The sequence below is a fragment of the Onychomys torridus genome, unplaced genomic scaffold (assembly GCF_903995425.1).
Source record: "Onychomys torridus unplaced genomic scaffold, mOncTor1.1, whole genome shotgun sequence".
NCBI classification, from domain to species: domain Eukaryota; kingdom Metazoa; phylum Chordata; class Mammalia; order Rodentia; family Cricetidae; genus Onychomys; species Onychomys torridus.
The window spans coordinates 1,217,393-1,233,471 of record NW_023413825.1 but is presented as its reverse complement, the minus strand read 5'-3'; the positions used below and the strand labels follow the sequence as shown (position 1 = coordinate 1,233,471).

Below are 16,079 nucleotides of genomic sequence, written 5' to 3'. Positions count from 1 at the left end.
TTTGGAATTGCAATCCCTCCAGCATTGGTCTTTTTGCTCAGGATAGCTATGGCTACTGAGGGTCTTTTGCTGTTCCACACGGATTTTAGGTTGTTTTTTATTTTTGTGAAATAGTTATTGAGGTTTTGATTTGGATTGCATTGAGTCTGAAAATGTTTATTTTCACAGTATTAATTATACCAATCCATTAGCATGGGATGTCTTTTCAGTTTTTGTGTCTTCCTCAATCTTTTTCTTCATAGATTTAAAGTTTTCATTGTAGAGGTCTTATACCTCCATGGTTATGTTTATTCCTATATTTCTGAGGCCACTGTGGATGGGAGTTTGGCCACAATAATTTTCCTAGTGTGCTTGAGGTCAGTGGATAGAGAAACCAATTTAATTTTATTAAAAATTTTTTAAAATTCATTTTACATACCAACCACAGATACCCCTCTCATCCCTCCTCCCACTCCTCCTGAGCTTTCCCACCCAATTCATCCCTCACCCCCTCCAAAAAGATAAGGTTTCCCATGGGGAGTCAGCAAAGCCTGACTCATTCAGTTGAGGCAGGTCCAATTCCTCCTCCCCTCATCAAGGCTGTGCAAGGTGTCCCACTGTAGGTAATGGCTTCCAAAAGGCCAACTCAAGCACCAGGGTTAGATCTTGGTCCCACTGCTAGCAGCCCCTTAAAGAGAAGCTACACAACTGTCTTGCTTATACAGAGGGCCTAGTACAGTCCCATACAGGCACCAAGCTATTATTCTACAGTTTGTGAGTTCCCAGTAGGTTGATTTGGTTGTCTCTGTAGAGTCCCCTATCATGATCTTGATCCCTCTTACTCATATAATCACTCTTTACTCTCTTCAACTGGACTTCTGGAGCTCTGCATAGAGCTCGGATGTGGGTCTCTGCATCTGTTTCCATCAATTACTGGATAAAGGCTCTATGATGAAAGGGTATTCACTATTCTAATTCCTAGGATAGGCTAGGTCAGGCACCCTCTCCACTGTTGCTAGTGGTATGAACTGAGGTCATTCTTATGGATTTCTGGAAACTTCCCTAGCACCAAGTTTTTCCCTTACCCCATGATATCTCTCTCTGTGAAGATATCTCTTTTATTGCCTTTCCACTCAGTCCATGATCCAGCTCAACCTTTATGTTCACTTATGTTCTCATCTCCTATCCCCTACCCTTGATTTTACTCTCTTGTCCCCAGTTTACTCGGGAGATCTCATATATTTTCCCTTTCCAGGGTAATCCATGCAACCCTCTTAGGGTCCTCCTTGTTAGCTAGCTTCTCTGGAACTTTGGGTCATAGTCTGGTTATCCTTTGCCTTATATCTAATATCCACTTATGAGTGAGTACATACCATATATGTCTTTCTGAGTCTGGATTACCTCACTCAGAATGATTTTTTTAGTTTCATCCATTTGCCTGCAAATTAATGATGTCATTGTGTTTCACTGCTGAGTAGTACTCCATTGTGTATATGTACCACATTTTATTTTCCCATTCTTTGGTTGAGAGGCATCTAGCAAAACACTCATTTTTATCATTTGGTTTTTATATCCTGAAATGTTGGTGAAATTGTTGATTGCTTCTAGAAATTTTCAAGTGGAGTTTTGTGGTCTATTCTGTATAACATAATATCATCTGCAAATAGAGTAACTTCTGTTTCCTATTTGTATGCCTTTAATTTCTGTCTGTCTTATTTTTCCAGCCTGTGCTCCCAGACCAATATTGAAAAGGAGTGGAGACAGTAGAAACCTCTGTCCTATTCCTGGATCTAAGGGTATTATGCCAAGTGTTTCTTCCTTTTGGAATGATATTGAGTGTGGCTTTGTCTTATGTAGCCCTAACTATATTGATGTATGCTCCCCCCCATGACTACTCTAACCATGACTTTTTCCATGAAGCCATGTTAGGTTTTGTCAAAGTCTTTCTCTACATCTATTGGGATGACTATGTGGTTTACATTTAAATGTGGTCCATATACCCAGTGAATCTATTCAGCTATAAGAAAATGAAAGCATAAGATTTTCAGGTAAATGAGTGAAACTAGAAAAATATGACTGAGGCAAGTGAGACCAATCAATACACCCATCTGTATTTTCACATTTGTAGTTCCCAGCTCTGAATCTTCAAATGGGTGGACATAACAGGATAGCCAGAGAACTAGGAAAGTTAAAAGATATTATGGGGCTAGGGGGAGCAAGGTACTGATGATACGAAGGGGGAAATAGAGAATGGTGCAGTCTTAATTAGGGAAGGAGAATAAGGGCAATATAGAGGGAGAAAGGAGAGAAGTAAATAACATAAATGTTTGAAAGTCATAGGGACTCATGTCATCTTATGTTTACCTAAAATTACATAATATAAAAATATATAAATGTCAAATATATTTAAATGAAGTCGCACTAATTGTGAGAATGCTCCCAACTAAGAGCTGTAGAGTTACAGAAACCCAGTTCGAGGGATGAGCAAACTCCCTACATCTTGTTGGTAGACCAAAAGTTTCCACAAACAGTATAGGCTATTGCTGCTGCCATTGGTTGTTTCTTAAAATTTGAATATAGGTCCTTATTATTGAAGACACCCTGAACTTACAGAACACAAGGTTTTAAAGAATTGTAACAGTATCTGCTCCCAGAAGCTTCTTGCTGTGAACTAGACCTTGTATCACTGATGTTTTTGCTAGCTAACAACTGAGGGAAACAATTAGTAGTCCTACTCAGTTGTGATGTCTAAAAACCACAGAAATGACCAACTTGGCAATGTATCCCTAAGGTCCAAAAGTGGCTCTTATGTCTTGGACATAACCAACAACTGTCTAATTAGACTTAAGGCCTGCTTGACAGGAGGGAAATCATTTCTGGTGTTGGAATTCTAGACAACTACAATTAGCTAGTAACATCACAGATCATAGAGGAAAACATACTATAGCTACTTTTCTAAACTAGTATAATTTCTGGGTAGATTTTAAACACACTTTCTTATGGTCACTGCTAAGTGTAGCTCCCATAGTCATCAACAAAGCCTCTATTTGCATACATGGAGACCAGCAAAGAAATCCAAAATTGTTCAAATATGTAGAACAACAGAAACCACAGGGTGTCCAGCCCCTTTTTATTTAACTATATTATAATGCCATTGTTTGAGTCATGGGACATCTCAGAAGTGGAGGTGTAAAGATTGTAAGAATCAGAGGATGTGGGTGTTTACCATGAGATTGTGTGTTCTATATACAACAAGGAAGCTGCACCCAAGAATTCTCAACTATATGGTTACCTGAACTAGACCTAAACAATGACAACACCATCATACATGCAAGCATGGGTGAGGAAATCTTTCAGTGCTCCACCTATTATTAAAGAGCTATAGTAAATAATGAGTGCTGAGGGAAAGTCAGTATTCTTAATGGATGAGCACTTGATAAAATATCCAATCCCAAATAGTCAGTCATAAATTTATACAAATGAAAAATAGTAAATGGGCACAGTATATTGTATTTATATAGTTATTTTTCCAAAATAAATCCATAATAGTAATGATGATGATGATGATGATGATGATGATGATAATTTGCAGAAGAGACCTAAATTTGAGAGAAAGTGGAAGGCATGAGAGGAAGTAGACGGTAAAATTGAGGAATGCAAATGCAAATGGTGTAAATACAATGAGAATATAGAAAATTGTAAAAACAAAAAACACCTTTAAAGGCTTTAGAAATGAGTTAAAATAATAGAGTCAGGGGAGTGAGAGAACAAGAAATCGCGCCATGGGAGTGATCATGCATGGAGACCTAGCAGCCTCTTCTGAGAACAGCCTCCAGTTCTGGGAAGCATCATTGAGCAGTCTTCCTTGTCCCAATCCCAAGCACAAAGGAAAGGTCTGATCTTCTATAATCTTATAGGGCCAAGGAAAGTGTCACACTATGTGTTTAGTTCAGTGTAGTGTAAGGGCAAGGAGCATGCAGGAGCTAGTTGTGGCAAACTGTGTGTAGTCAGGTCAGAGCACAGAGAACCCCTACACTCTGTCCTAGAGTGAGCTGCAGGAGATGTGGCCTGATTAAGGCTGTGGGAACCTGGCCTAAAGTCTCAGGCCTGTGTCCTACCAAAGTTGCTGAGACCATGTCTTCACAGTAGATAGCAGGAGGGAAATTCAGAGTACTGCTGAAGTCTTCTAAGATGGGTACTTGAGAGAGGACTAGGGGTTTGTTCTCAGCTCCAAAGGAGAGGACAGGGAGGGGCAGAGGTTTAGCAGCAGTTTAGCAGTTCCTTGGTGAACTGGAAACAGTCAGGGAATGGGGAGCCACAATGTTTTCTGTTCAAAGTTTATTCCTATTGGCCATGATTTACTGAAAGAGAATGTTCCCAACTATGACAGTGTGCTCCTCTAAATGGAAATCAGAGCAGGGTGGGCCACTAGGTAAAGGCACTTACTGCCAAAGCTGACATGCTTACCTCAATTCCCTGATTCAGCTTCATGGAATTAGAGAATGAATTCCCTCACATCTTCTAACCTCCATACACATACAATAGCATTTTCTTACCCATACATTGATGTATGCATGAGTAAACACACAATATTCTCTCTGTGTCTCTGTGTCTGTCTCTGTCTCTCTGTCTCTCTCTCACAAACACACATATTGTGATTTCCAACTATGGCTGGTGTCTGCTTAAGGTTAATGTATCTCATACTCATTACATGAATATCTTGTTCCTCTTCATTTGAAAAACATAAAGAAGTTTTGGATTCTCTCTCTCTCCCTCCCTCTCCCCCTCTCCCCCTCTCTGTCCCTCTCCCCCTCTCTTTCCTTCTCCCCCTCTCTCTCCCACATTCCACATATATAAAATGCATAATTAAAGTTAAATTAAAAGTCAAACTGAGGCATTAGCTTATTTTTTTATCTACCAACACGAGATTCCTACAAATCAGTGCCTTTGTATCATTCATTCATTCATTTATTCATTCATCCACAGGTGTTTGAGCCTTTTCCAGGCATTAGAATATCCAAAACAGTGGGGAGAATTCTGTTTTCCCAAAGGCCTGGTTGTAATGGTCAGAAGGCAGACAGGTATCTAGAAGGTGAATTCAGCTGTTGAATAGAAGCACAAAGGGAACAAGGAAGTAATGCAGAAAGGAGGGCTGAGGAGAAATCCAAATATTTAAAAGCACATGTTGATCTTCCAGAGTACCTGAATTCAGGTTCCCAGCACATATTGAAGAGGCTACAGAACCTCACCTAACTCCAGCTCCAGGTGATTCCACACAGTCCCTGGGTATCCACTAATCACCTGGGCATCTCCTTCTTAGATGCAGCATGGGGAACCCAGATGCACCAGTTTTCAGGCTGTTAAGTAATTGTTCTGATGGTCTTATGATGTGTCACAGGACAGCCAGGATCCCCAAGGGGAAGAACAAGTGGCCAGAGTTCTTCTGATGATTCCAGTTTTCAGTTATTAAGACTAGCAAATGCTCTCCTGCAGGCAAGTAGTAACAGATGTTGCTGATCTGGACAGCTGTCCTATCCCAGTGTCAAGCCTAGTTCATATTTGAGGCTACCTTATCACCATGGCAACATTCATTAGCAATGTGTGCTATCACTGGAAAAAAAGACACAGAAAAATTTGTACATCTGTCTCATGCGTCATGGGTGACAGACAAGCTGTCTGTGTACAAACACGTATTCAGCGTCTTCACCCTGGAGGCCTTCTCAGGCATATGTGAAGCAGGAACAGCTGTTTTTCACAGAAGTCAATCTTGGCCACTGGCAGCTTGAGGAGATGTCTGTTCTATGAAGTGGAAACAAATGGACAGTTAGATTTGACTCTAGAACTGAACTACCCAACTCTGGAGAATTTCTCCTAAATTTCAAGACTCCACAGCCCACCTACTGGACAGGAAATCATGTGTCTTATGTCATGCTGATATCACTACTCCAGAAAAGGGCTTTGCTTTGTACCTTGCAAAAGATCCTGCATCTTACACGGGGCTCTATCTGCTCAGAAGACACTGAATTCAAACAACTCTACCATCTGTCTCTTATCATACTTCATTGTGTTCTTTAGAGAAGCAATCCCTTTGGGGATTGGCCTTAGATACTGGGTATTTGTTAACAATTGTCTCATATGGAGATAGTTAGCACCCATATCCCTAACCCAGATCTGTCAAACACACTTGTCCCTTCCAGCCAGAGTTCCAGCAAATTCTTGCTCTGTAACTTCTACCAATAAGATCTGCTTTTGAAAACTACCTGGTAGTGTTGTAGAGATGGCTTAGTGGTTAAGAGGAGTAATTGCTCTTGTAGAGGACACATGTTCTGTTTCCAGCACAGGCATGGCAGTGCATAACCAGTCTGTAATCCTATTTCCAGGGAATCCAGTTCCCTTTTTTGGCCAGTTCCACGGTATACTTATCTTGCACAGATATACATGCAGTAAAATGACTATTAACATGCTAGGAAAGAAAGAGAGAAGTAAAGGAAGAAAGAAAGAGAGAAAGAAGGAAAGATATAAAGGAAAAATGAAAGGAAGGAAGAAAATAGCCACCTTAATTTCATATCTCCCTATTTTTCTTAATTGTGTAAGAGAGAGCATTGGAGGCAAGATTGGTTTGTTTCAAACTGACCTATACTCCATATTCTTCCCTCTCTTAGATCCTTCTGAGACTCATCATTTAGCTTTTGGGGACTCATGTCTCTTCTCAGTCATCATCAAACACCTGGGAAGACTGGGCCATGCTATGGTCCATCCTGGGTAGTTAGATCAATGACAGGCCCACTCCTGGTCTCACGTGTGAGATGTCTCTGCACACATTAAGTCCTGAAGGCAGCCTGTGAGTGATTCTCAGGAAAGCTCAGTGAGAAGTCTTATTTTGTACAATCTGTAGGACTTCTTTTTTTTTTATTTAAGGAAAGTTTTACTAAGTGTTAGTATTTTAGCAAAGTTATTGGAACAAATTTAAAAGGCAGACAGACAGTATAGGCTTTAAAGTAATATATGAGGTTTATACAACTAAATTATTACACAGCTCTATGGGGTTTACTGAATAACTACAAGGCCCAGAAAACAAATTAAATCTGAAAGATTAAATCCAGAATTAGCACCTACAATACCTCTAAAAGTTAAACTTTTGTTTGTTTGTTTGTTTTCAAGACAGGCTTTCTCTGTGTAGCTTTGTGCCTTTCCTGGATCTCACTCTGTAGACCAGGCTGGCCTTGAACTCACAAAGATCCTCCTGCCTCTGCCTCCCGAGTGCTGGCATTAAAGGCATGTGCCACCACCGCCTGGCCAAAAAGTTAAACTTTTAACTGCTTTATTTATTTATTTTTTTAGATTTCTTAACTTTCTCCCAAATACAGTAATATCAAACTCCTAAAAGAAAGGACATAAGAATTCCAATACTACAGGTATAGAGATAAAGAAGAGCTGGGATAATTGACTTGAACTTGCAAGTTTAATGTGGAAGCTGAAACTTACAGAGTCAATCCAAAGATTTCTGTGCCCTGAATATTGTATGTGAGGAGGCTATGAATCAGAGTTCATGAGCAGGTTACAGATTAGCAACATACTGTATAATTCCTATCAACTTCTCCTAAGATATATTGTAACAAAACTAGAGTTAAAGGTCACTTGTTTATTAGGACACTTGCTTATCACACACTTGGGGCAGAGCAGGGACAGGCATATCTGATGGCTGAACATCTACTTATTGTGCTTACTTATTTCTGTAACGAACAAGCAACACACACAACATCTTCCCAACATTTTGAGGAAATGCACTTTAACATAAATGCTTTCAAAGAAATAACCTGAATTGCATTAAATTCTTCCTCAATAATAACTGCAATACTAAATAAATAACATATATTCTTTTCTCAGGGAGCTTCAGTTTCTGAAATTAAACAGCAGAAATCAATCTTAAGATCAGAATCACATCAAGACTGGCAGCTTTTGGAGATCTGGGTGTTGCATTAGCCAAAGCACAGGTGTGACACACCCTCAAACCCTGTCACTAATCTGGAGTAGTAACTGTGCTAAGACATGACTTGTTGAATTATAAAGCCACCTAGGGAACTGACTTGAACCAATGATACTGGTGTCAGGTAAGAAAAAGACTTTGTCTTAGACTGACCAACTGCCTATTGTTTAAATTTAAAAAAGTGAAATGCTTCTTTGTATTTTTTTTTTTTTGGAAATGTATCAAAAGATTACAGAGTCCTACACAACTGGGAGACACAAAGTAGATGCTGAGTGATGAGACGTCACTCCAGGCACCATGGTTCTGGCAGCAGATAAAAAAGAATTACGCTCTAGAGAGGAGGTAGGGCTTTCAGCCAGTGGATAGATGAAGGTCCCAGATGGATACGGGATCTTTAATTCTATGGTTTATCTTGCACTGTTCATACCTGTTTCTTCATAGATGGTGATTTCAATCTAAAAACTCAGAGTCCTTTCTCAATGGGGTCTGTTAGGAGGAGGCCTTGTGGAGCATGTACCTTCTCATTCTGTTCTTGAATGTATTTGGAGACTTTCTTCAGGACCTTCTCATAATGAGTTTCCATGTGTAAGAAGACAGTATATGCTGTTAAACAAGCCAAACAGCCTTCAAGATATGGCTGGCCTCCAAGTTTCTCTGCTTCTGTGTAAAAGTTATTTGGAGTTCAAACTGTTTCTTCAAACTACTAATTATCAATCGTGTTCTCCAGTTCCGTGGGGAACTTGTTCTGGAACTGGAAGAGTGTGCCACTGCTTTAGTCTCACTGAATGAACACCTTCCCAGACACTATTGCCTGCTATGGCCTCGTGGCGAGGACACAACCCTCTGCTCCTCTACAGAATCTCTTGTCTTCTTCTCCTCTCTCTGGACATGTGGTTCTATCCTGTAGGCTTCTTAAACATCAGTGTCTCAGAGTGTACTGCCCTAGGTTCTGCAGTGGACATAAGAACAGAAGGAGGGACACAGCACTCTCAGGTGGCAGACAGTAGTGGTTCAGTGAGGACTAGGAGAGACAATGGGCATCTGACTCCAGATCCTAGGTTTGTATCATTAAGCTCTGCTGCTCAGCTCACACATGGCAAACAGTGTTTCTCCCACACAGCATAAGAGATCCACCACCTCTGAGTATTTACGTCCTTCATCATCTGACTGTGTGTCATCTTCTTCCTAGTTCCCAAAGACATGGATTGAGAGTTGATGTTAGAATGACCAACACTGGTTGAAAGAGGCCTATGGTAGGGTCAGAGTTCCCACAGGGGTCAAGCTTCTCTCTGTTGTTGCACAGTACTGCTACCCAAGTTCACCATCACAAGAAACAATTCTAGGCCCATGGAGGGTAATAATGGCATCCTTATAGCATGAACATGAGAGTTAGAATAAAATCTACCTGTTGAAGAAAAATGGTCAAAGACTCTCAGAAGGTGATAGTCTGAACTGTCAGAGGGCAATTGGACTCTTATTTTACTGAATGTCATGACCAATGCAGGACTTTCTAGGTGTGAAACACACCACTTAGTGAGTGCCAAAGAGACACATTCAGCCTGAATATTACCTGTGATTAATTTGTTTCACCATGGCTACAACTGCCTAAATGCAGATAGCTAGAGACAGGATACCTGATCCTTTTTGAGTTAATGATAAAAGTCCACCACAAAGACACCTGGACTGGCCAGGGCCTTGAGGGACTTATCCTGCCTAGAGGGGCTCAGGATGATGGAGACATGGACATCTCAGACTCAGGCTCAGTAGACACATTATAGTTACTAAGGCTGTGTTGTGTATTGTGCTAGAGATAGATCAGGTCTTGTGCATGCTACATCAGTGTTTGTTTACTCATCTGCACCAGTGCTGGTTGAGCAGTGCTCAACTAAGGTTATTGTACAGATTCTAGAGCCTTCTACAGAAGAGTATTTCCCTTTTCCTCTGCTGACTTCACATGTGGTTTTATTCTGTTTGATTCTGATAGTTCAGACAACCTGATCATATCCCTCTCAGATATTTATTTGCATCTAGAGTCAACCCTCAGCTTCTCCTCAAATGTTTCCTTTCACCCATCTGCACTGTACTACTGGCTTATAAATTGAAAACCCCAGATATCCTGCCAAGAGTACTTTATCCCCAACATCACTATTAATAATTGCATATCCTATGTCTCCCTTGTGTAGAACTGGATCATTTGTGTCTGTAGAACTAACATGAAGAGAATTATGGATCTTTGGAGTGGATCCCTTAAATTACATCAGGCTTTGGGGGTCAGGCCTTGGTTTTATGGATAGATACAGAAAATAATTATCAGCCTGTGCCATAGGCATGAACAAATCCCAGTTTTCTCATGACAGTCCAGCTATGATTCTTCCTCCTCTCCTTGCATCTCTGATTTCTCTTAGCTCACCTTGGAGTGGTATTGGAATGTGAAATTGGGGGTTCCCTCAGGAGGAAGGAAGTTTCCAGGCAGTGAGCAATTGGTCTCTTTAGTATACTTGACATTAAGGTCAAGTAGATTTTCCTATAGTCAACTCAAATCTTTCTATCCCCTTCATTTGATTTCATGATTGCCATGACCCAGAAGGATTACCCAAAGCTTTGAACCATGCTCATGTTTCTTTACTCCAAATGTCCCCAGCTCCTGTCCTTTCTAGCCATTAATTGGCTTTTGGTCTGATTCCAATGGAGGCAAAGAGACAGGTGATGAACATGCCTGGGAGGTCTCTCCTGAGTCAGGATCAAACTTATGTTTTGATGATGCTGATTCATTAACTCTTCACAATGTCTGTGGTGGACATCACACTATCCCTGAGCTCAGGATATGGGAAGTGGGAAAAGTGACACTCAGGGAAGATGTTCATGACCTGTACCCTGAGTGGACAGCAGCACTTGTGATGACCATGACAAACAGAATCAGAGACTCACTTGGAGAATGGAGAACTTCATATGGATTCTCTCTGTAGAGAATGAGGATGTAACAGATTAAAACAGTATCCTAGTTGGCATTTGATGTCACCTTGATTCAGCCCAAAGTCATCTGGGTTGGGGAACAGAGTCTTGAAGCACAGGCTACACCAGTTAGATGAATAAATGAGTGACCCACCTGCCTAATGAAGTGGCCAACTCCCTAGTTTCTGTTCCCAAAGTCCCATCCCACAACTCTATCTTTCCCAGCTCATCACCTACCTGGCTTTCTGTCTCTGTCCTCAATCCTTGCTGAATTCTAATATTCATGCACAGTCCACACCAGTCTAAACAACATAAATAGGTCACACCAGTCAGAAGGACAGAGACACCCCTGACGCACTGAACACCAAGATAATCACTCATCTTTCAACTTGGACATAGGCTCCCTACTAGATCAGTGGTCATGCTGGCCACCAGAAATCCAGGCCACAAAAACCAGAAGACCAAGGAGGAAACATAAACCAAGGAACAAAAACCCAGCCTACAAAAATGAACTTTTTAAATAGAAAAACAAACAGAATTAAAGTCCTACACCTAATTATCCCAAACCCAGATGCCTGAACATTTGTGCAGGGATAAAATGAACAACACTCAGGATATATGACACCACTAGACTCAGCTATTCCATGATAGCAAGACCAGAATATTCCAATGCTGTCAAAACACAAGAAAATGATCTTAAAAACAATTTTAAGAAGATAAAGAGGTCCTTTAAAGAGAATGAAAATACCCTTAAATAATTTGAGGAAAAGATAATCATAATTGTAGGAAATATATAAATTCCGCAATAATGCCAAGAAAGTCAAGAAAGAACAAACAATCTGATGAAGGAAATTACTCAATACCTGAAACAAGAAATAGAAGCAACAAAGGAAACAGAAACTAAGAGAACTGTGGGAATGGAAAATCTGTGTAAGCAAACAGAAACTACAGATGTAAACATCACCATCAGAATACAACAGATGAAGCAAAGTATTTCAGGCATTGAAGGTATGATAGAAGACTTAAATTTATTAGTTAAAGAAAATGTTAAATCTAAAAAAGTAATACAAAAATCCAGGAAATCTGAGACACTATGAAAAGATCAAACCTAAGAGTAGTAGGAATAAAAGAAGTAGAAGAATCCCAGCTCAAAAACCCCCAAAACATATTTAGCAAAATAATAGAAGAAAATTTTCTTAACTTAAAAAGATATGCCTACAAAGGTACATGAAACTTAGAAAACACCAAGTAGGTTGGACTAGAAAAGAAATTACACAAGTTGTATAATAATCAAAACTCTAAACATACAGAAAAAAGAAAGAATATTAAAAATTGTGAGAGAATAGCACCAGGTAACATATAAAGGCATACCTATTAGAATTGCATCCCACTTCTTAAGAGGAGACTCTAAAAGCCAGAGGAGCCTGGACATTTGTCTTGCACACTCTAAGGGATCACAGATGCCAATCCAGACTACTATACCCAGCAACACTTTCAGTCACTGTAGATGGTGGGAACAAAATATTTTTGACAAAGTCAAATTTAAACTACATATACCTACAAATTCAGCCCTACAAAAGGAACAGAAAAACCCAAAGAAGGGAAATAAGCACAAACACATGCATACATATGTGCACACACAGAGACACATACATATTTTGGCACTACAATTTGACTACAAAATAACAGGATTTAACCATCACAGGTCATTAATATCTCTCAACATACTCGATTTGCTAATAAAAAGATATAGGATGATAGAATAGTTGCAAAAACAGGATGAATTCTTCTATTGAACACAAGAAACACACCTCAACATCAAAGATAGACAGTACCTCAGAATAGACGGTTGGGAAAAAATTTCCAGTCAAACTTACCTAAGAAGCATGATGACATAGCTATCATAATATCTGACAAAACAGACTTCAAAACAAAATTCATCTAATGCGATAGATGTTGGGGATGTCTTTCTGTATGCTGTGAATGTGTTGCTCTGATTGACTGATAAATAAAATGTGGATTGATCAGTACCCAGGCAGGAAGTATACTGTAGGTGGGATAAAAAGAGAGGAGAATTCTGGGAAATAGAAGGCTGAGTTAGGAGACGCTGCCAGCTGCTACCACTGTAAGAAGTAAGATGTAAAGTACCAGTAAACCACAAGCCACATGGCAACTTTTAGATTAATAGAAATGGGTTAATTTAAGTTATAAGAACTAGAAATCAAGAAGCCTGCCTCGGCCATACAGTTTATAAGTAATATACATCTCTGTGTGTTTGCTTGTGTCTGAGTGGCTGCAGGCCTTGGTAGGACTGGAGAAATCTCCAGCTACAGATAGAGAAGGACATATCATAAGCATTCAAGGAAATATCTACCAGGATAACATCTCAATTCTGACCATCTATACCACAAATGCAAGGCACCCACATTTGTAAAAGAAACATTACTAAACTCAAATCACATAGTGAAGACCATACATTAATAGCGTGAGGCTTGAGTACCCCAACCAAACCAATGGACAGTTGTTCCAATCAGAAACTAAACAGACAAATAATGTAACTACCAGATGTTGTGATTCAAATGGACCTAACAGATATGTGCTGAACATTTCAGCTAGACACAAAAGAGTATAACTTCTCAACACTTCATTAAATTTTCCCAAAATTGACCACATACTTGGTCACAAAAGCAAGTCTCAGAGATACAAGACAAATGAAATGTATCTTTTCAGAATACCATGAATTAAATCTGGATTCCAATGACAATAGAAACCCTACAAACTCATGGAAACAACTCTCTACTGATTTACCATGAAGTCAAGGGAGACATAATGAAGGACATTAAATACTTCCTAGATTTCTGTGAAAATGAATGAATAACATACCCAAAGTCACAGGACACAATGAAAGCAGTGCTAACAGGAAAGTTCATAGCACTAAGTTTCTTCCTACAGAAAATAGAGACAGCTCATACTTGCAACTTAATAGTATACCTGATTGGTCTAGAACAAAAAAAAGCAAACACACACAAGAGGAGTAAAGGACAACAGGAAATAATCACACTGAGGGATTAAATCAATAAAATATAAACAATGAAAACAATATAAAGAACCAGTGAAACCAAGAGTTGGTTCTTTGAGAAAATCAACAAGAGAGACAAAGTGCTTGTTATAGCTCTAGAGGTAAAGGTATCCTGGCCATTGAAGCCAGGCAGTACCCACAGCTCTGTTCGAGTGGGGTATGGTTTTCCTAAAGAAATGTGTCAGTTCTGCTCCTCTCAGGTGAGAGCTCTGATATCTCTTCTGCTCTGCTAAGGGATTTCCCCACTGAGATGTAGTAGTTCCACTGCTCTCTGGCAAGAACTGTTATAGCTCTGCTCTGCTCCAATGAAGGGTGTTACTTTTCTGTCCCACTCCACTTGGATGAAATAAGGTTATTACCCAAACATCACTCAAGAGATTTATTTGGAGGAAGGAATCCAGGAAGGTGGCTGCCTCTGCTAGGGTGGAAAGAGGTAGCTTCAAATTGAACAGGTTTAAGGCTTATATAGGATTTCTTGGTGGTGCTGTGTTTTCAGGGTGAAGATTTTCAGGGTGAGAATTTGTCAGATTTCAATCCCTGAGCTCAGAGATTGGCTGGACTTTATGCTCAGAGATTGATTGGTTTTTATGCTGAGTTGGTCAAGGGCAGGGTGTTTTTCTTTGGCTCTAGTCTCAGGTCCAAGGTATGTTCTTTGACTCTAATTTCAGGGTCAGTGTGTGTTTCCTTGGATCTGGTTTCAGGCTTAGGGTGTATTTCTTTGGCTCTGGTTTCAGGATTGGGGTGTGTTTCTTTGACCCTGGTTTAAGGATCAGGGTGTGTTTTTTTGATAGCTCCTTTACTCTACACAAACCCATATCCATACTAACAAAAAGTCAGGGAGACATTAGCCAATTTAATGTAAGCATAACTAGTATATCAATAGATACTACTTACCAGAGTTAAATCAAGATCAAGTAAACAATTTAAATATACCTATAACACCCAAGGAATGGAAGTACTCAATAAAATTCTCCCAAGCAAAACAAAAAAGCCCAGAGTCAGATGGTTTTAAGCATAGAATTCTACCAGACTTTCAAAGAAGAGTTAAGATGAATGCTTCTCAAATTTTTCTACAAAATAGAAACAGAACAAACATTACCACATTCATTTTATGAGGCCACAGTCACCCTGAGACCCAAACTGTACAAACATTCAATAAGTAAAGAGAATTACAGACCGATCTCCCTCATGAACATAGATTCAAAAATACTTAATCAAATACCTGTAAATCATATCTAAGAGCACATCAAAAAGGTCATTGGGCATGATCTAGTGGGCTTCATCCCAGAGATGTGAGGATGGATGAGGATACAAAAATCTGTCAATGTAATCTATATAAAAAACTGAAAGAACAAAACCACATGATCATTTTATTAGATGCTGAAAATGTTTTTGACAAAATCCAACACCACTTCATGATAAAAGTCTTGAAGACATCAGGGATACAAGGGACATACCTGTGTTAATTAGGTTTCTACATGAAGAGACACCATGATTAAGGCAACTATTATAGAGGAAAAACATTTAATTTGTGAATGAGCCCCTGCTGATGAATTGCTCCATCCCCTAGATTCTGTTCCCAATGAGCCATCCCATATCCCAAACTTTCCAAGCTCATCACTCACCCCACTGTCTGGCCCTGTCCTCAATCCTGGCTGACTACTGATACTCTTACACCATAAACACCAGTCTAAAAAACAGATGCAGACCACAACAGTCAGAGGAACAGAAACACCCCTGCTGCACAAAATACCAAGCTAATTGCCCATATCTCAACTTGGACAAAGCCTCCCTACTAGAACAGAGGTCATGCTGGCCACCAAAAATCCAGGCCACATAGAAGGTCAAGCAGGAAACAGAAACCACAGAACAAAATACCAACCCTACAAAGACAAACTCAAAAATAAGGTCCTAGACCTAATCATCCCAAAATCAGATGCTGGAATACCAGTGTATGGATACAATCAACAACATCCAGGGCAATATGACACCACCAGAGCCCAGCTATCCTATGAAAGCAAGACCAGAATATTCCAAAACAGTCAAAGCACAAGAAAATGACCTTAATAATATTTTAAAGAA

At 39.7% G+C, this 16,079-nt stretch overlaps 1 pseudogene; it reads right to left on the bottom strand.

The window, feature by feature from the left end:
* Positions 1–5,682: 5,682 nt before the first annotated feature.
* Positions 5,683–15,263, bottom strand: LOC118576504 (annotated as a pseudogene).
* Positions 15,264–16,079: the final 816 nt, after the last annotated feature.